The sequence below is a fragment of the Acomys minous genome, assembly GCF_964271855.1.
Source record: "Acomys minous genome assembly, chromosome: 13".
NCBI classification, from domain to species: domain Eukaryota; kingdom Metazoa; phylum Chordata; class Mammalia; order Rodentia; family Muridae; genus Acomys; species Acomys minous.
The window spans coordinates 14,854,381-14,875,263 of NC_140495.1; the positions used below are offsets into that span (position 1 = coordinate 14,854,381).

Consider the following 20,883-nt stretch of genomic DNA (forward strand, 5'->3'; position numbering starts at 1 on the left):
ATGAGTTCAAGGCTAGCCTGGTCTACAAAGGGAATCCAGGACAACCAGGACTACACAGAGAAACCTTGTCTCAAAAACAAAAAACAAAAAAACAGCTGGGTGGTGGCTTTAATCCCAGCACTCAAGAGGCAGAAGCGGGCGGATCACTGTGAGTTCGAGGCCAGCCTGGTCTACAAAGTGAGTTCAAGACAACCAAGTCGACGCAGAGAAACTAAAAAACAAAACAAAAAAAAACAAAAACAAACAAACAAACAAACAAAAACAAACTAACCAACCAAACAAAAACTAAATAAAATTCTTTTTTGTTTTATTATTCCCCCTCGTGTGTGTGTGTGTGTGTGTGTGTGTGTGTGTGTGTGTGTGTGTGTGTGTGTGTTTTGGCTTGCCTTGTTGCACATGTGGAGGTCTGAGAACAACTTGCAGGAGTTGATTCTCTCCTTCTCCCAGGTCATCAGGGTTGGAACTCAGGTCATCAGGGTTGGAACTCAGGTCATCAGGGTTGGCCACAGGAGCCTTTTCCCACTGAGTCAGCCATCTTGCTGGTCATCTGGAGACAGGCTCTTGCTGAGTAGCCCTGTCTGGTCTCAAACACAAGTTGATCCTGCTGTGAACTGGAGATTACAGACTGTAGGCAGTCTTTCTGTCTGGCACTCCATGCCCCGTCCCCATCCTCCCTCCACAAAGTGCTAAGGAATTGAAAGAAGAGCCTTGTGCAACCAGACAAGCTTTTTACTATTGAGCAAAATACCTGCAAATGCCTGGTCCACAACTCCTAGGCAACACTACAAGACCAATCGGTTTTGTGGGGGAAGATTGGTTGGTTTTTGGTTTGGTTTTGGTTTTTCAAGACAGGGTTTCTCTGTGTAGCCTTGGCTGTGCTGGACTCACTTTGTAGATTAGGTTGGCCTGGAACTGGCAACGATCTGCCTGCCTCTGCCTCCCGAGTGCTGGGATTAAAGGCATGCGCCACCACACCTGGCTCATTTTATTTATTTTATTTTTTAGCTCCAGCTCTGCTGGCTTCATATGAGTGGGCAGGAAAAAGGTGAGTAGAAGACACTGTCGGCAATGTGGGTGTGGGTAGTCCAGCACCGCATTGACAAGTGGAAATCTATTTGTTTGCTGAATTTGAAATTCATTAACTATTTGTAGGGTTATAGCGCCGTACCTCATATGCAGTACCCTCAGAGGACAGAAGAGGGCATTAGATCCCTTAGAATTGGTGTTATACAAGCAGTTGTGAGCCACCATGTGGTCCTCTGGAAGAGCAGTGCTTAACTGCTGAGCTACCTCTCTAGCCCAGACTTTAGGCTTTAAAGATTATTTAGCGGGGCATAGTGGTGCACATCTGTGATCCCAGCACATGGAGGCAGAGACAGGTGGTTTTCTGAATTCAAGGCCAGCCTGGTCTACAGAGCAAGTTCCAGGATACCCAGAGCTACATAGAGATACTCTGTTTCTAAGAAAAAAATTATTTTCCTAATAGTTTTATTTTATGTGTATAAGTGTTTTTGCTTGCATGTGTGTATGTGCACCACATATGTGCCTAAGGGTGAACTAAATCTGCATCTTCTACAAAAATAGTAACCACTGTGCTGTCTGTCCAGCCTTGTTAAAATTAATTTATATTGAGGCAGATAAAATAGCTCAGCACTTAAAAATGAATTCTGCTCTTGCAGAGGACACAAGCTCTGTTCCCAGCACCCACATCCAACACCTTACCATTATTTATAGCTCTAGCTTCAGGAAACCAAAAGCACCCGCTGCTCTGTGGGCACCTGCACTCACACGTGCATATTCCCACACCAGAGCCACACATGTGCAGCAGAATCTTTTTAGAGATTTATTTATTGAGACAATCTTCTCTACATTGCCCTGACTGTCCCAGAATTCACTATGGAGTCCAGGCTGACCTCAAACTCACAGTGATCCGCCTGCCTCTCCCTCCCAAGTGCTGGGATTACAGCTGTGAGCCTCTATACCCAGCCTAAAGATTTATTTTTGAAGACTGGAGAGATGACTCAGAGGTTAAGAGCACTGACTACTCCTCCAGAGGTCAGGAGTTCAATTCTCAGCATGGTGGCTAACAACCATCTATATAATATTATCTGATGACCCTCTTCTGGCCTGGAGGTGTACATGCAAGCGGAGCACTGTGTACATATAATAATAATAAATGAATAAATCTTAAAAAAAAGAAAGAAAGAAAAGAGTACATGAGTTGGTTTTACAGATAGCTGTGAGCTGCCATGTGGATGCTAGGGACCAAACCTGGGCCTCAGAAAAACAGTCAGTGCTCTTAACTTCTGACCCATCTCTTTAGTCCTTACGGCATGTTATTGTTATTGTTGTTGTTGTTTTTATTTTACTAGGCTGGCCTTGAACTCACAGATATCCTCCTCCTGCCTCTGCCTCCCAAGTGCTGGGATTAAAGGTGTGTGCCACCACCGCCAGGCCCTAATTTTTTAAATTTATATTTATGAACATTTTGACTGAATGTGTGTCTGTGCACCACATATAGTCAGTACCTCTGGAGGCCAGCAGAGGGCATTAGACACTGTAACTGGAATCCCAGGTGGCTGCGAGCCACCATGTTGGTGTTGGGAAGAGCAGCCCGTCTTCTTGGGTACACAGGGTTTTTGTTTGCATGTACTCCTGCAGGCCAGAAGAGGGCACCAGATCTCATTACAGATGGTTGTGAGCCACCATGCAGTTGCTGGGAATTGAACTTAGAACCTTTGGAATAGCAGACAGCGCTCTTAACTTCTGAACCATCTCTCCAGGATCCAGCCAGTCATCTCTCTAGCCCTGTTTTATTTTTATTAGTCTTGTTGTGTGTGTGTGTGTATGTGTGTGTGTGTGTGTATGTGTGTGTGTGTGTGTGTGTGTGTGTGTGTGTGTGTTGCTTGCATGCATGTATGTGTGTGCCCAAACACAAACCATGGAGGTCAGAAGAGGGCATCAGATTCCTCTGGAAGTATAGTTACAAGTGGCTGTGAATCTCCTGTTGTGTGTGCTGGGAACACAACTCAGTCCTTCAGAAGAGCCAAAGTGCTCTTAACCACTGAACCGTGTCTCTAGTCCCTACATTTAAAAAATTACATCTTATTTCTTTGTTCTGTGTTGTGTATGTATGTATGTATGTATGTATGTATGTATGTATGTATGTATGTGAGTATGTGGATATAAAGAATAACTCAGGGAGTCAGTTCTCTGTTCTACCAGATGGGTCCTGGGGCTAGAACCCAGGTCCTTAGGCTTGGTATCAGTCAATTTTAACCTCCTGATCCATCTCACTGGCCCTTATGTTTTTGTAGGTTTTCGTTGTTTGGTTGGTTGGTTAGTGTTTTTTTTTTTTTCTGAGACAGGGTTTCTCTGTGTAGCCTTGGCTGCCCTGGACTTGCTTTGTAGACCAAGCTGACCTTGAACTCACAGGAATCCGCCTGTGTCTGCCTCCCTAGTGCTGGGATTAAAGGCGTGCGCCACCACGCCCGGCTTCTACTAGTTTTTTAATTGCATTTGTGTGTGTGTAGGATACATGTACGATACATGTACGGGGATGCATGCTACAAGTGTATACAGAGGTCGGAGGAGTTCCTGGTTTGGATCCATATGTGGCAATTCCTTGACTGAGATTCCTTTTTCCAAGTATGCCACCTTAACAACCAAGGTTAGCCATCAAAGAGGACAAGATTAGCCATCAAAGAGGTCAACTTGGTGGTGCGGGCTCTCTCCTTCCTCATTTACACGGGTCTGGGGACCAGAGCTAGGTCATGAAATCTATGCAGCCATGTTAACCCCTCTCCCAGATTTATTTTTTGTTTGATGTTTATGATGTTTTGCCTGTATGCATGTCTGTGTGTCACACACATGAAGTGTCCAAGGAGGCCAGAAGAGGCCACTGAATCCCTTGGAACTGAAGTCACAGAAAGTTGTAGCTACCATGTAGTGCCAGGAATTGAACCACGGTCCTCTGTCAAAGCTCTCAACTGATGAGCCATCTCTTCAGTCCCACATAATTTTGGTTTGGTTTGGTTTGGTTTTTCGAGACAGGGTTTCTCTGTGTAGTCTTGGCTGTCCTGGACTCACTTTGTAGACCAGGCTGGCTCTGAACTCACAGCGATCCACCTGCCTCTGCCTCCTGAGTGCTGGGATTAAAGGCGAGCGCCACTAGGACCAGCTTGAGGCAAATTCTTATGTAGCTCATGCTGGCCTTAAACTCCTGATTCTCCTGCCTCCACCTCTCAAGTGCTGGAATTATAGGCCTGTGCTACCACACTTGAGTGGCTCCGCCGACCCCTTCCTCATTTATACTGATAGGGATTGAACCCAGGACTGCTTCCTGCCTACTAGGCCCTCTATCATTGGGCTGTATCCCTAGCTTTAGTTTTTGGGGTGTGTGTGGGGGTGTATGGACCCCTGTCAGTCTAGGCTATCTTCAAACTTTCAAACTTGCTGTGTAGCCAAGTAGCTCACAGGGTCTTGCCGTATAGCCTAGATTTGATAACTTGCTGTGGCCCTCCTGTCTCTGGCTGTTGAGGGCTGGGGTTACAGGCATAAGCCAATACACCTGGATCCTCCGATTTGTTTGTTTGTTTATTTTACAGTGCTAGGAATCAAACTGTCTCCAATGGGCTGATAAGAAGTAGCACCAAAGGTGAGTGGGGCAGGCGACTCCCCAGAGGCTCTCTCTCCTAGCCTAGTCCCAGGGGCCCTGGAGGGCAGTGTGAGGCAAAGTGGCCAGGAGGAGGCCCTTGACTCACAGCCAGTTGGGGCAGGACCAACCTGGAATTTCCCTGACCTTGGGGGCTCTTAAGGCTGGAATCCCTACAAGTAGAGTATGTAGGACACAAAGAGACTCTTTTTAAATTATGGGCAAGACAATGTATAGAGAGGGTTTTTTGGTTTTTTTTTTTTTTCCTGTGATGATTGTCAATGGCCTTTTCAGATTCTGGAAGTAAAGAAGGCTGGGGGCGGGCCCTGCTCCAAAGCATTCCATCTCTTCCCAGGCCCTGTTTCTAAACAGGCACCACGCTGCCTTCCCAAATGTTGGCTGACAGCCCCACCATCTCCCTGGGGCTTGCTTGCTATGAAATACTCAGCTGCTCCCATCCTGGTCTCTGTGTGTCTAATCAGGAAGGACAGGAAACAAGATTTTCTCTAGTCCTTTGGTGGAGTGGGGTGCTGGGAGAGCTAGGGGCTCAGAGAAGCTTGCTGCAGCTGCTAGGAGCAGGAAGCCAAAGAATGCTTGTACGTCCCTGTTTTTCCTGGGACCAGCGTCTTGCCATGAAAATCTTTGAGCTCCCTCCCCTCCCCCATTCCAGGACAGGGGCTTCCAATTTCACCTTCATCATCGTCCTAGAAGTTGTTATGAAGACATGGCTGGCCTCAAACTCACAGAGATCCCCCTGCCTCAGCCCCCAGAGTGCTGGGATTAAAACCATGTATGTAAGCCGGGCGTGGTGGCGCACGCCTTTAATCCCAGCACTCAGGAGGCAGAGGCAGGCGGATCTCTGTGAGTTTGAGGCCAGCCTGGTCTACAAAGTAAGTCCAGGACAGCCAAGGCTACACAGAGAAACCCTGTCTCAAAAAACCAAAAAAAACACAAACAAACAAACAAACAAAAAACAAAAAAAAAACCATGTATGTGCCTAGGCTCTGAGCTCTCCATTTTAAAGAAATGTATTTTTTTTAGATTTATTTCCTTTTGGGTTTTTTGTTTGTTGTTAGCAGAGACAGGGTTTCTCTGTGCAGCCCTGGCTACTTTGTAGACCAGGCTAGCCTTGGCTTTACAGAGATCTACCTGCCTCTGCCTACTGAGTGCTGGGATTAAAGGTGAGCACCATCATGCTTGGTTTTGTTTTTTTTTTTTTTTCTTTTCTTTTTCTTCACGTCTATGAGTGTTTCCCCTGCATATATGTTTGTGTACCACTTGCATGCAGTACCTTGGGAAGCCAGAAGAGGGTGGGAGATTCCCTTGAAACTGGAATTACAAGTGGTGGGAATCCTGGAATTGAACCTGGGGCCTTTGGAAGAACAGCAAGTGCTCTTAACCACTGAGCCATCTCTCCAGCCCCTCTGGCTTCCATTTTGGCCTTTACTATCCACATATTTTATCGCCTCATAAGAGAAATCCAGAATGAAGGCTTCAGTTCCAGACATTCCAAGACTCACCTGGCTGTTTTTCTCAGATCTGTTCTCCGCAAGTTTCAACAAAGTCTATCTAGGTTGGCTGGTTTGAGCCTGTTTGTGCAGTTGGTCACCTCTGCCCCTTTTGTGTCCCTTTGTCCTGGACATGTCCTGTCACCGCTGAAGCCCTCCTGGGAATTCACAAAGCTAGCAGGAAATTTAGATCGACTTGGAGGCTCAGCTGCTGTGACCTCTGCCCTAGAGGACTGCTCCACCTTCTGGCTCCCTGGGGGCATATTTCCCAATCTAGGAGCCGAAATGCAAACTTCTTAGCTGCAGAGGACATAATTTTCACTCCCCCTGCATTGGCCTTCTGCCAGGACTGTAGAATAGGTGTTTAGAAAATGGCTTTAGGGTCATTTGTCTACTGTCCTAGTTCCTTCAATACTCTCTTTCTTTCTTTCTTTCTTTTTTTTTTTTTTTGAGACAAGGTCTCTCTATGTAGTCTTGGCTGTCCTGGACTCCCTTTGTAGACCAGGCTGGCCTCGAACTCACAGCGATCTGCCTGCCTCTGCCTCCCGAGGGCTAGGATTAAAGGCATGCGCCACCACACCTGACTTTTTTTTTTGGTTTTTTGAGACAGGGTTTCTCTGTGTAATCCTGGTTGTCCTAGACTGTAGACCAGGCTGGCCTCAAACTCACAGCGATCCGCCTGCCTCTGCCTCCCGAGTGCTGGGATTAAAGGCGTGCGCCACCACACCCGGCCTTCTTTTTTTTTTTTTTTAAACAGGTACTCTTTCTCCCTCCCCCCCACACACCCCCCAAGACAGGGTTTCTCTGTGTAGCCTTGGCTGTCCTGGACTTACTTTGTAGACCAGGTTGGCCTTGAACTCATAGCAATCCGCCTGCCTCTGCCTCCCAAGTGCTGGGATTAAAGGCATGGGCCACCGCTGCCCAGCTAAACAGGCAGTCTTTTTTTTTTTTTTTAATTTTTTTAAAGATTTGTTTATTATACAGTATGCATCAGATCACATTATAGATGGTTGTGAGCCACCATGTGGTTGCTGGGAATTGAACTCAGGACCTCTGGAAGAGTAGTCAGTGCTCTTAACCGCTGAGCCATCATCTTTCCAGTCCCTAAACAGGCAGTCTTAAAAAAAAAATGATGTATTTATTTTTATGCTATGTACATTGGTGTTTTGACTGAATGTGTGTCTGTGTGAAGGTGGCAGGTCCCCTGGAATAAGAGTTACAAACAGTTGTGAGCTGCCATGTGAGTGCTGGGAAATGAACTCAGGTCCTCTGGAGGAGAAGTTAGTGTTCTTAACTGCTGAGCCCTTCTTTTTTTCTCATTTAAAAAATTATTAAGGGGGGAAAAAAAGCTGGGCGTGGTGGTGCACACCTTTAATCCTAGCACTCTGGAGGCAGAGGCAAGTGGATCCCTGTGAGTTCGAGGCCAGCCTGGTCTACAAAGTGAGTCTAGGACAGCCAAGGCTATATAGCCAAGCCTGTCTTGAAAAACCAAAAAATAAATTTAAATAAAAAATCCAGGTGTGGTAGTGGTAGCCTTGGCTGTCCTGGACTTGCTTGGTAGACCAGGCTGACCTGCCCCTGCCTCCTAAGTGCTGGGATTAAAGGGGTGTGCCACCATACCCAGCAGGTCTCAGACTCTTAACAATCCCACTTCTGCCTCCATAGTGCTGGGATTATAGGCCTGAACAACCACTTAGTTCTCAAATTGTACATATTGATCAGTTTAGGGCAAACCTGCATAGCCCAGTGTAGGCTCAAACTAGGATTTACATTTATTCTGTGGGCATGTATAAGTCAGAAAGCAAGTGCAAGCTTACAGAGTTTGAGCTGTAAAATGTCAATCAGATCCTGTGAAAGGTCTTTCCAAACAATTTCCTTTTAGGCTCATTCAATCAAATATCATTATTCACTTGTGTTGGAGAGTGAACCCAGTGCCTCATGCATTCTAAGAAGGTGTGGTGGCGCACGCCTTTAATCCCAGCACTCGGGAGGCAGAGGCAGGCGGATCACTGTGAGTTCGAGGCCAGCCCGGTCTACAAAGTGAGTCCAGGACTGTCAAGGCTACACAGAGAAACCTTGTCTCAAAAAACCAAAAAAAAAAAAAAAAAAAAAAAAAAAAAAAAATCAATCAATTAATTAAAAAAATAAAGTTAAGGCCGGGCATCGGCATCGTGACTTGCACCTTTCATCCCAGCACGCGGGAGGCAGAGGCAGTGAGTTCAAGACCAGCCTGGTCTACAAAGACAGTTCCAGGACAGGCAGGGCTGTTACACAGAGAAGCTTTGACTTAAATAAAGTTGTCTTAAAACAAACAAAAAGAGAGATCTCTCTGCCCTAGAGGGTCACAGGATAGAGAGGAAATAAACAGACTCAGGCTCTCCAGTCTGTTTTAGAAATAAACCTTCCATCACATATAGGAATACAGCAAGGGGTCTGGAGAGGGAGGGCCCAGAAACAGAGACAAGGAGTGAGCTGAGAGTGAGCTAAGTCGAGGGAGGAAAGAATGTGGTGGGCAGAAAGGTTAGCACGTGGGAAGCCTGAGGGAGGATGGCAGATGCTTGGCATGCTTACAGAAACGTAAAGAGGTCTCTCGTGACTGGGATGTCTGAGGATCTCCAAGGCTTTGGATGCAAGGGAAAGTGAGGGGAGGAGACGAGCTTGGGGTTTGAGAGAACTGTAGACGGGGCATCCAGGAAGACAGAAAAAGTGGGGAGGTGGGCGTGTGAAGGCAAAGTGGAGAGGACCGAACCAGGCAGGTGGGTCAGGGGAAGGTGTGCAGGGGTGTGTGGGGGGGTCTTGAGTTTGGAAAGTCACTCTATTACCACATGGACTGGGTCAGAAGTCGAGACTTCGGCGCAGGACAGAACCCTGCAGCCGTCCTCTCTGGAGGGGCCACTGTCCTACTGGGAACTCCCTCAGAAGGAAGACCTGGCCACAAGAGGACAAGAGTGGGTACAGGGCAGGGCTGGCACTCCACTCTCATGCTGATAAGAGGCAGGCAACCTTGGCCCTATTAGGGCGTGGGAGCGGTCGCTTGCAGCTGTCGCTCCTGGCAAGGGTGCAGGCATCCCACAGCTGCGGTAGCTCACGGACGTCAGGGTCACCGGGATTTGGGGCCAAGGACATCTGAAAAGAGGGCCTGTTGGTGGGCCAGCAGAGACGTCAAGGCATGGAAGAGGAAGCCTGAGCAGGGGCAATGACCCCCTAAGAGCCAACTGCCCGGAACAGCTGCACGGAGGGGGAGGGGCGGGGCAGTAACAGGTGAGGATGCCTTCTGACTGCTGAGTGTGGGAAAGAACCAGTGGTGGGAAGGAGAGGACTGGGGGTGGGGGAGGGGAAGGAGAGACCTTGGAGGAAAATGTATGGAAACATCCAGACAGCAAAGGGGTCCTGAGACTTGCATGGTGGGCATGCTTGTAATTGAAGGGAAGGTAAATTCTAGTCCAGCCTGGTCTACAGGATGGGGTTCACGAAAGCCAGGAGGATCCTGTCTCGACGGAACACACACACACACACACACACACACACACACACACACACACACGTGAAAATTGGGGGTAGGGGGATGGGGGGAGCAGGGGAAGATGGAGAAATGGTTCAGAGGTTAAGAGCACTGGCACTTCTTCTAGAGGTCCTGAGTTCAATTCCCAGCAACCACACGGTGGCTCACAGCCATCTATAATGAGATCTCGTGCCCTCTCCTGGTATGTAGATGTACATATAGACAGAGCACTCATACATAATAAATGTTTTTTAAAAAAAGATGTGAAAATGGAAGTATGGGGACTACTTGGGAGGACGAGGATTAATGGGGGGACAAAAGATGGTAATTTTAGCCGGGCGTGGTGGCGCACGCCTTTAATCCCAGCACTCGGGAGGCAGAGGCGGGCGGATCGCTGTGAGTTCGAGGCCAGCCTAGTCTACAAAGTGAGTCCAGGACAGCCAAGGCTACAGAGAGACCCTGTCTCGAAAAACCAAAAAAAAAAAAAAAAAAAAAGAGAGAGAGAGAGATGATAATTTAGGATAAATAGCAAAACATATTATGTACATGTATGAAAAGGTCATAATGAAGCCCATTGCTATGTATAATTAATATGTGGTAATAAAAACTTAAAGAAGAGAAGTTGGGGGGCTGGAGAGATGGCTCAGCAGTTAAGAGCACTGACTGTTCTTCCAGTGGTCCTGAGTTCAATTTCCAGCAACCACATGGTGGCTCACAACCATCTACAATGTGATTTAATGTGCACTGTATACATAATAAATAAAACTGTAAAAAAACAAAGCAAAAAAAAAAAAAGAAGTTGGAGAGATGGCTCAGAGGTTAAGAGCACAGACTGTTCTTCCGGAGGTCCTGAGTTCAATCCCCAGCAACCATATCGTGGCTCACAACCATCTATACTGGAATCTGATGCCCTCTTCTGGCATACAGGTGTGCATGCAGATGGAGCATTCATACATTAAATAAATAAAAAATATTTTTTTAAATCCTTTTTTTTTTTTTTTCCGAGACAGGGTTTCTCTGTGTAGCTTTGGCTGTCCTGGACTCACTTTGTAGACCAGGCTGGCCTCGAACTCACAGAGATCCCGCCTGCCTCTGCCTCTCAAGTTGGCAAAAACAAAACAAAACCTTAATAGAAAAGGAGAAAAAGCCCTGCAGGAGTACTCACTGAAATACAGCTAGAATACCTAGGGGAAGAAAAGCTGTGGTCAGGAGCAGGGGACCTAGGAAGAAAACCTAGTCTTTTTCCAGTCCAAGGGCTTCCCCCAAAGTCCAGCATCTTAGGAGGCAAGGCGCTGCCTTCCCAGAACCCCCTCAGAGCCCTCCCCCTCCCCCAGCCTCCTCCCAGGGTTGCCACTTCCCCCTCTCCCATCCTCTACTCTTTGCTTATCCGCTACTATGCCTCAGCCCAGCCCTTCTCCTTGACGGAAGCAAACAGACCTTGGATTCCTAAGAGCCCTTAAGACACTCTGGTCCATAGGTGACAGAGAAAGGCACTTGCTTACCCAAGGTTGCCATGTCTCTCTGCACACTTAGGTTTCGGCGTCTGGTCCCTAGGTCTCCTGTGCATACCTACTAGGTGTAAAAGTAAGTGGGCCTTGGGCTCCCCCAGATTTTGCCACCTGTGAACCTAGGGACTTTATTGGTCCAGCGACTATAGGTGTGATAAGGTGGCCAGTGATTTCCTATGTTTCTGTTCACTGTGACGCTGTGGCCTCAGTACCTCACCTTGAACCAACTACCAAGTGGCCTAGAGGTCAGGGGAGGCCAGCCTTTCTCTTTGGGAGCCTTCCAATACAAGAGGGACAGCTGGAGGGTTCTGGTCCAGGGGCCCAGAGGAGCAGGCTTCTCTATTGTCCCATGTGCTCACTTTTGTGCCAGCTGCCATAAACCCTCAGATGCCTGGGGCACGGAGATGGCGAAACAATTCTTTCCCCCTTTTCTGGAAACCCCCTTCACCTACCCCAAATAGGTCTTTGTACGCCCTGGGAGACCTGGCAACTCTTCTGTCAAGTGTTGCCACCATCAGTGTAGTGTGTTCCCGGTGCCTCACCTCGCACAAACTGGACTCCAGGTTTCAAGTGGGAGCTCTCTTCTCTCTCTTTCTTACTTTAAGGGCCTGTCTTGGGCCCAGCCCCTTTCCTCCGCAGGTCTTCCTACTCCCCGTGAGGCCCCTCGGCCTATGCAGCCCAATCACCCTCACTAATAGATGTAGCACTTCCCTGAGGATCACAGCTATTCACAGGGAACCTAGGCAGGACTTTGGCGCAATTTGGGTAGTAGTGATGGCAGCTGCTGGAGAGACCTCCGGGCGCCACCAGCCTCAAGTAAGCAGTGAGCTGGCAGGAAGGAGATGTCATGGGAAAGCTGGCTGAGGCTTCATGCGGCCAGGTGACCCTACACTCACGCTGAGGGTCTCCTCTGTGTCTGCGTGAGTCAGCAGTGCTGAGGCAGCCGGGTAAAGAATGGACTGGAGGCCATCGTAGAGCAGCAGCGCCCCACCCCCCACTACCTGTCATCATTTCCTGATGCCTGACATTGTCCAGTCAATGCCCCAACCCACCTAGATAGAAAGGATCCAGCCAGGCAGGGTTTCCTCTGTAGGCCGCGCTTGTGCTTGTGCATACCAGGGGGGGTGAGGGTGGGGGTGGGGGTGGGGGTGGGGGTGGGGGTGGGGAGCCCGTCCTTTTACTGCAGGCATGTCTCTTCCCCCTCAACTTTTCTCCCCCAGGGGCTGGAAGCCAGGGGAGCAGACACTCCACATTCCAATGAAGGCACAGCCAGGGAACGCGATGCCTTTCCTCTCTAAAAGCCTGCTCTGACTTGACTTCCAAGGTGCCTGATGCTCCACCCCCATGTGACCCCCTTCTTCGCCCCCACCCAGCCTGCTGTCCTTCCTCACTCATCCTGTGTTTTCTCACCTGTCTTTTTCCACCTACCAAGAGAAGGAGGAGCTGCTGGGCTGGTGTGTGCGGGGGTGGGGGGGTGGGGGGGGGGTGGGGGGGTGGGGCGGGGGGGTGAGTGGGTGGGGTGGGGGTTGGGGGGTAGGGGGTGGGGGGGTGAGTGGGTGGGGTGGGGGGGTGAGTGGGTGGGGTGGGGGGTGGGGGGGTGGGTGGGGGGGTGAGTGGGTGGGGTGGGGGGTGGGGGGTGGGGGGTGGGGGGGTGAGTGGGTGGGGTGGGGGGGTGAGTGGGTGGGGTGGGGGGTGGGGGGGTGGGTGGGGGGGTGAGTGGGTGGGGTGGGGGGGTGAGTGGGTGGGGTGGGGGGTGGGGGGTGGGGGGTGGTGCCCCCTCATCTCACTACATTCCTTTCTAGGAAGCCTGAAGGCACCTTTCCCTCCTAGTGCCCCTTGCGCTGTGATCCTTCGATTCACCTGGCAAACCTCAGCCTGGTTACAGGGCACTTCACAACCTGTTTCCCATCAATTGTTCTTGCTCCATTTTTCTCTGTTGCTTTTGCTGCTTGGATCTGAGTGATTTATTTTTTATTTTTTATTTATTTTTTTTCAAGACAGGGTTTCTCTGTGTAGCCCTGGCTGTCCTAGGCTCACTTTGTAGACCAGGCTGGCCTAGAACTCACAGCAATCGGACTGCCTCTGCCTGCCTTTCTTTCTTTCTTTCTTTCTTTCTTTCTTTCTTTCTTTCCTTTCATGTGTTTGTAGGTCAGAGGACAACTTTCTAAAGTTGATTCTGCCTTCTGCCATGTAGGTCCTTAGGACTGAAGTTAGGTTGTCCTGCTGATGGCCAGAACTCTCAGAGATCTACCTGCCTCTGCCTCTGCCTCCCGAGTCCACCAGGCCTAAACGTATTTATTGAGTTTCTTAGATACCAGAAACACTACAATTGAAGCTCTGCCCTATGGAACCCAGAATCCTTTTTTTTTTTTTTTTTTGGTTTTTTGAGACAGGGTCTCTCTGTATAGCCTTGGCTATCCTGGACTTACTTTGTAGACCAGGCTAGCTTCAAACTCACAGTGATCCACCTGCCTCTGCCTCTGCCTCCCAAGTGCTGGGATAAAAGATGTGTGCCACCATGCCCGTCTTCAGGACCCAAATTCTAACATAAGACAGATAATGAATAAATAAATACACCAGGCATGGTGGTGCATGCATTTAACCCCAGCACTCAGGAGGCAGAGATAGATGGATCTCTGTGAGTTCAAAGCTAGCCTTGTCCATGTAGCAAGTTCTAGGCCAGCCAAGGCTACATAGGAAGGAGATCCTGTCTCATACATAAATGAAATAATAAATAGCAAGCATAAACTTAGAATTCTTTTTTTTTTTTTTTTTTGGTTTTTCGAGACAGGGCATAAACTTAGAATTCAAGTAGTGATAAAGAGGATGAGAGGCCAGCAAGGGCCAGGGGTAGTTATGTTGTATAGATCATTAGAGAAAATATCTATGTGTTTGTTTAATTTTGTTTTGTTTTTCAAGACAGGGTATCTTTGTGTAGCATTGGCTGTCCTGGACTTGCTTTGTAGACCAGGCTGGCTTTGAAATCACAAAGATCGCCTGCTTCTGCCTTCCAGAGTGCTGGGATTAAAGGTATGCGCCACTACAGCTCACAAAAAACCAAACCAAACCAAACCAAACCAAAAAAACAAGAAAAGAAAAGAAAAAGAAAGACATATGGCAACATTATCAACCCAGATAAACATGTACATATATCCTAACACACTGATAAACACACCCACAAACACAGACGACTGAAGAGAGCCATGTATGGTGGCATGTGGCTGTAGTCCCAAAACAACTCAGGGATTGTCACCCAGGCAGGGCAAAATAGAGAGACATTATATTGGGGGTGGGGTGAGGATGGGCAGGCAGACACAACCAAGAGGAATCCTCATTCGTTTCATAAATGCTGGAGATTCCCCAGTCCTGAGAGGTAAGACTGCCAGAGGGCCTAGGGAAAAGGCTATCTGTTTCCTTGAGGCCGGGAGTTTTCACATTTCCACGGGCATACAGGCCAGTCAGAATAGCATATTAGAATTAGTGAAGGTTTCAAGGCCCATCAAGAGCTGTGATATTGGTATTCCCAAGAGGGCTGCCCAGGCGAATGAAAGAAACAGGCCTAGGTCTCAGGCCAGCTGTGAGAGGGAGAGGGGAGGAGTTTCTGTCTTTTGGGACGTCTGGGGGAGTCTACTTCATTTAGCTAAGTCTAGACGTAATCTGCTGTTTAGTCTAATGCTCCAGGATACAGGTCTAGTGTTCTGGGAACAGCCACTCCAGTTGACCTTGAGGGAACTGCCTCATCCTGAAGCTAGCAGAGTGGAATGTAACCCAGGAGGGACAGCTGAAGGTGTGTTCACCCAGGCTGACTACTGGTGTTTAGTCATTCAATCCACTCACCCTGGTGGAGTTCCTGCCCTCTAAGAACTTTACCTTCCTAGAGAGGGCAGTTTTGGCTCAGGTGATTGGTAGGGACGGCTTGTGCCCCCCCATGTGACTGGGGCTGGAGAGAGATGGCTCAGCAGTTAAGAGCACTGGCTGTTAAAAAGTACTTCCAGAGGACCCATGTTTGATTCCCAGAACCCACAAAGGCAATTAACAATCACCCGTAACTCCAACTGCCTGGCTGCACAGACTCACATGGAACACAAACATATACATACAAGCAAAATACCATACACAGTTATATGTGTATGGTAAAACTGTATCTGCAAAACACCAGCTAACACAAATAAATCTTTTAAAAAAAGCAGCTGGGTGTGGTGGTGCAATCTTTTAATCCCAGCACTCAGGAAGACAGAGGCAGGGGGATCTCTGTGAGTTCGAGGCCAGCCTGGTCTACAAAGTGAATCTAGGACAGCTAAGGCTACATAGAGAAACCCTGTCTCAAACAAAACAAAACAAAACAAGCTGGGCATGGAGGCACAGGCCTTTAATTCCAGTGCTTGGGAGGCAGAGGTAGGCGGATCGATTCAAGTTCGAGGCCAGCCTGGTCTACAAAGTGAGTCCAGGACAGCCAGGGTGGTTACGCAGAGAAACCCTGTCTCAAAAAACAAAAAACAAACAAAAAAAGAAAGAAAAAAAGTAAGGAAGAAAGAAAGCAAGAGAAAAGAGAGGGACCAGTGGAAATACAGTATCTTACAAGGGAAGAAAGGGAGACTTGGCGGCTGGGCAATCTGGTGGTGACCTTCAAATTCGCCTCCTGGCAGTTTCTCTCAGATAAACTTATATCCCTTATTTTCTGCCAGAGCTGCAGGACAATTTGCCTTCTGTTAAGTCCAAACAAAAGGGATCGTTCCCTTGCTCCGACTTGGTAGGGCAGGTTTGCCAGCCCATTTCCCAGGCGTGCTTGCCAGCCTGGCATTGGAGTCAGGACTGGCCCTGCTCTCTCTAAGTGGAGAAGAATCAACCATAGGAAGAGTCTGAGGATAGGCACCGGTCCTTGGTCCTTGGTCCTTGAGGATCATGACAGGATAAAAAGCCTTGGGACCCTGAAACGAGAGGCATGAGTGTTTGTCCCATGGGTGTTTGCTGGATTTTGTCTGAGTGAGAACTAAGGTCTTAGTTTTAACAAATCCAATCAGTCCCAAGCAAACATAGGGACGTTTGACCTGCACAGGGCTAACACAGGGCTTATATCTTGGGAATGACTGCCAACGAGGAAGCAAGGCAGGCACAGCCTCATTTCTTCCTTCCAAAGAAATTGAGCTTCTAAGTGTTTTTTTTGTTTTTTGTTTTTGAGATATTGTTTCATATAACGTAGGCTGATCTCAAACTTGCTATGTAACCATGTTGGATTTTTTTTTCCCCCCCAAAGACAGTGTAGCCCTGGCTGTCCTAGACTCCCTTTGTAGACCAGGCTGGCCTCAAACTCAGAGAGATCTGCCTGCCTCTGCCTCCCAAGTGCTGGGGTTACAGGCATGGGCCACCACACCCGGCCCCAATGTTGGATTTTTAACTCCTGGTCTTCCTGCCTTTATTTTATTTTATTTTATAGGCTGACTCTTGTTAGTAATACCTCAAAACTGAACCCCTACCGTATGCAGCTATATAGCTATAAATACGTGACGGTTGCAATGTTAGGCCAAGCAAATTGTCAAGGGCTCACATTTAAGTGGAAGAAAACAAATCTTAGAAAGCTGTCTGCCTCTTCCCGGATGGAGCCTTAGACCAGGGGATTCTAAGCGGAGGAAGGGAGAGTGAATGGCTAAAAGGTTACGTGTCCTGAGGGCAGACTAGCAGGTCAGAGGAACCTCAGTCTTACTCACTTGATTTCATCTTCAGGCACTTACAACATGGATCTTTGAACTGCTTCTGGGTGTGCCCCTGGACCTAACTCTTGGCCTTATCTTCCTATTGGCTGGGAGCAACCAAGTTACCTGGCTTGGAATGGCCCTCCTGGCTGGAGTTCCAAGGTTGAGTCACTGGGGACCTTGTGCTGAACTGGAGAACTCGCCGTGGGGTTACTAAAGAGAAGAAAGGCTTTAACTATCAGAACTAAGAGAAGTAACTAAGACTCAACTTTATTTATTTATTATTTATTTATTTATTTATTTATTTTGGTTTTTCGAGAAAGACTCAACTTTATAGTCCCATCCATCTTAGAGGACCATAAAAAGAACTGCTCCTCTTTCTCTTCACTTTAGTACAAGCCCTAGAGATGGCTGGCAAGGGCCTAAAAGGACGGTGTTACCTTTCAGCCAGAAAGGCTTTCTGGTTTCTAGGGCCTGAAAAAAAGAAAAAAAGGCGGTGGGTGGCAGGGTGGGGTGGGGGACGGTAGTTGGGGTAGTTGGTAAGAAACTTCAAGTTTAAATAAAAATGAAGGAATGATGACCAAAATATACGGTTGCTCTGGGCTGGGGGAACATAGATGCGCATGTGCCAAGCCTAAAAGACTTGAGGAGATGGCTCAGTAGTTAAGGGCACTGACTGTTCTTCCAGAAGACCCAGGTTCAATTCCCAGCATCCACATGGCAGCTCCTAACTGTCTGTAACTCCAAGATCTGACACCCTTACATGGACATACAAGCTGCCAAACATGTATGCAAACAACAATGCACATAAAATAAAGGTTAAAAAAAAAAAAAAAAAGACCTGGAGGCAGGTGTGGTGGCTCACGTTTTTAATCCCAGCACTTGGGAGGCAGAGGCAGGTGGATCGCTGTGAGTTCCAGGCCAGCCTGGTCTACAAAGGCAGTCCAGGATAACACAGAGAAATCTTGTCTTGAAAAACAAAAACAAACAGACAAAAGAAAGTTTATTAACATCTAAGGGATGATTTGCTGTTGGTCTCCTGCATTTTAGCTCTTTTCTTTTCTAGGCTGTGTGAGCTAGTCACTTAAGCATTGAGAATTGCAAGTAGGTTATTTGAGGTAGGGCATTACTTCCTGAAAATTGTTTCTCCTAGACACTTCTGAAGAGCAGAACTGCCTGACATTTAGGCAGAAATCCCAGGCAGAGCAGCCACCGGGTCTGTAGTCAGAATGTGCTTGCTGATAACTGCGTGTGTCTTAAACTTCAGCCTGGCCATAGGCCAAAGTGGAATGGATTTATTCTAGCAGTGGTAGGGTTAGTTAGGAAGGGAGCACAGACCACCGCAGTTCCCATTTGTATAGCTACTGTCTACACTCAGACTTAGTAACTTGTCAAGTCTCTAGTCTCTGGAGTTTGGGCCGCCCAGGGGCGTTAAGAGGTACTTTAGGACCCTCTGTAAAGGCAGGCCAGTTTCTAGCAGTAACCACCCAACTAAAGAATGCGGGCCACCGGGGGTGAGTGACCTGTGCTAGCGGGTCAGAGCTATTTTGAGAGCCAGAGGAGGCATTGGATTTTAGCTTTCCAAGGAGGGGGAGGGGAAGCCTGTTGTATGCCAAGCACTAAAAAAAAAAAAGCGTTACCTTCCTGCCCACCCACTCGGATCAGGCCTTAGTTTCTCCATCCTAGCTAAGGGTAGGGTAACAAAGCCTCTTCTTTTGCAATTCGGAGGACGCTTCCTGAGTGTTTGAATGGTTTAGATACCTCTCGATTTTTTGCTCGAAGGAAATTAGGGGGTAGTTGACTGGTGTCCTGCTGTGGCCGGACCGGTTCGCCGGCCTGTCCATACCTCGTTTTATTCTTTAGGAGAAGTTGGGAAGGGCGCCCCTCCCCCACCCCAGCTACCAAGGGCTCCCAGCTTACCCTGACTGGCTAAGGCGTGTCCCGGGACCCGCTGGGTCGACCTCGGGGGCGGGGCCTCCACGTTGGGGCGTGGCTTTGGGGGCGGGGGCGTGACAGGCCAATGGGCAGAGGGGTGCGGGACGGGGCGGAGCCTGAGCGCGGGTGCGGCGCGCTGCGGGGCCAGCGACGCAGGCAGAAGCGGGCCGCGCGCCGAAGGCCGGTCGGCGCCGCTCGGAGCCGGCCGTGGGATTGGCTGCGGCACTCGCGTGTCAGGCGGTTGCTAGGCTCCGGCCGCGCGCCCCGCCCTCGCGCTCGGCGCCCTCTCACCGCTCGGTACGTGATCGCGCGGAGGCTGCGGCGCGGCGCTCGCGCTCCTGGGGCTCGGGGGCGGCAGCGGCGGCGGCGGCTTCGCGCGGAGTCCCCCCCGGGGAGCGGCGGCGGTGTCCCTGGGCCCGGAGGAGCGAACACCTGCCGCGGCCCGCGCTGGGTGAGTGCACCGCCCGCCTCTGCCGCCGTCCGTGCCTGCTTGCCGGGGCCGTGATCACCCCCCAGCTGCAGCCGGCCGAGCCTTCCGCGGAACACCTGCTGCTGCTCCCTTTCGGCCCGGGGCGGGGACATGGCCACGGACGTCCTTGCGGGTGAGGGGGCGGCGCCGCCGTCCAGGCGGAGCCGCCCCTCGGCTCTCCGTCCGGTGGATGAAGGCTGGAAGCCTTGGGCGGTGAGGCCGGAGCTGCGCGCCGCGGCCACGGGCCAGGCCTCAGCCCCGGCCCGCGCTCCCGGGAACGCGGAGCCTGCGCATCGGCCGCGGGCGTGTGCGGCCTGCGAGCTGCCTCCGGGTTTCCAGTGGGGGTCGCGGCCCAGTTAAGCGGCATCTCCTCTGTGGGGCTCCTGCCAGAGGCTGGGAAGGGCGCCGCCCCCGCCTCTTGCTTTGAGCTGCTCCTAGTCTTGGGGTTCTTATCTCCCCCTCAGTTGCGCTTCTTTGGGAGCCTTCTTCAGTACCTTTGCAGTGGGTATTTGGGAAACCAGGTTCACTTGCGAGTGTATTTGGAAAATGTTCGCAGAGGAAACACCTTGACCGACTCAAGAGTCCTTTTGCCATAACTCCCAAGTTCATTTATTGGCAAACTCAACGGGCAATTAAAAATACACTTTTAAATTTCTACAATTTGAGAAGCCTTTGTTAAGTTGAATCACATCAAGATTAGTTTTCGTGGCGATGACAAGAAGTTTTGACTGGCCCGTCTAGTCTGGGGCCGAACCTTTATAGCCTAGAGGTCTAACTTAAGAGTCCAGCTTGCTGTTTCCGTAAATAAGTGAGTCCAAGCAGTTCCTGGCGTGGAAGGCAGACTCGTGAAGTGAGGGTGGTGTTTATAGAACATAACTCCAGATAGAGTTGGCTGTGCTTCCAGATGTTCTAGAGAGTCTGGTGGAGACGGGGCGTAGCAATTATATCAGCTTATAGTGTGCTTAATGGTCAGAGACATACTTTCAGAATGTCGTAGTTCTGAACATGAATTCCACAGAAACGGGTTGTGGAGGCGTACAAAATCGATGGTTTGAATTCGGAGACTTGAAACTCGTTTTGCCTTGGAGTCAAGGACATGGCCTGTTACGCTTAAAGGACGCGGGGGCTGTTGAAGAAATCAGGTTTCACCTAGGGAGTTAGTTGCAAGGCCTGTGGGGTCCTGTGTGAAGGTAGGAGTGAGCAGCGCTATGCAGACAGCACCTGGTTGGGGGGGGGAGGGAAGAACGTGAAAGCTTCATTGATAGGAACCTCTGTTGAAGTTGAAATTGTAAGTGGACAATTCTTCTCCTGGACTCGCTTTGTAGACCATGCTGGCTTCAAAGTCACAGAAAACTCCTTGCCTCTGCCTCCCTGAATCTTCACTGTTCGTAGAAGAGAAAAGAAAAACTGATTTGGTAGAATGCATTCGTTTAGCAAATCTTTGTGTTTACTTCCTGCCAACTTCTGGGTAGGCCTTGGGGACTTAAGGCAGTGCATTTTGTTTTGCCCTTAAGGCCTGATTTGGGGATTCAGTGACTGAGAGTCAGAACCCATGATTATTAGTAGCTGCTGCCTACAGAATGTGCTTACATTGTATCCTGAAGAGAGAGAATTCCT

General features: G+C 49.3%; 1 protein-coding gene and 1 long non-coding RNA gene across 5 annotated transcripts in view; both read left to right on the forward strand.

Moving 5' to 3' along the window:
- Window positions 1-994: 994 nt before the first annotated feature.
- On the forward strand, window positions 995-16,997 carry LOC311580945. Of its 2 annotated transcripts, XR_014773608.1 has the most exons (4): window positions 995-1,045; window positions 4,608-4,657; window positions 12,393-12,496; window positions 16,894-16,997. It is a non-coding gene; the product is annotated as an uncharacterized lncRNA (long non-coding RNA). The 2 variants fall into 2 exon arrangements; XR_014773609.1 differs by lacking the exon at window positions 12,393-12,496.
- A 1,934-nt stretch (window positions 16,998-18,931) lies between these two features.
- Window positions 18,932-20,883, forward strand: part of DAG1 (dystroglycan 1) — a 63,158-nt gene continuing 61,206 nt past the window's right edge. For all 3 annotated transcript variants that reach the window (XM_084752620.1, XM_084752621.1, XM_084752622.1), the window contains exon 1: window positions 18,932-19,094. The gene's annotated coding sequence lies outside the window, so the exon portion shown is untranslated. The remainder of the gene's footprint in view (window positions 19,095-20,883) is intronic.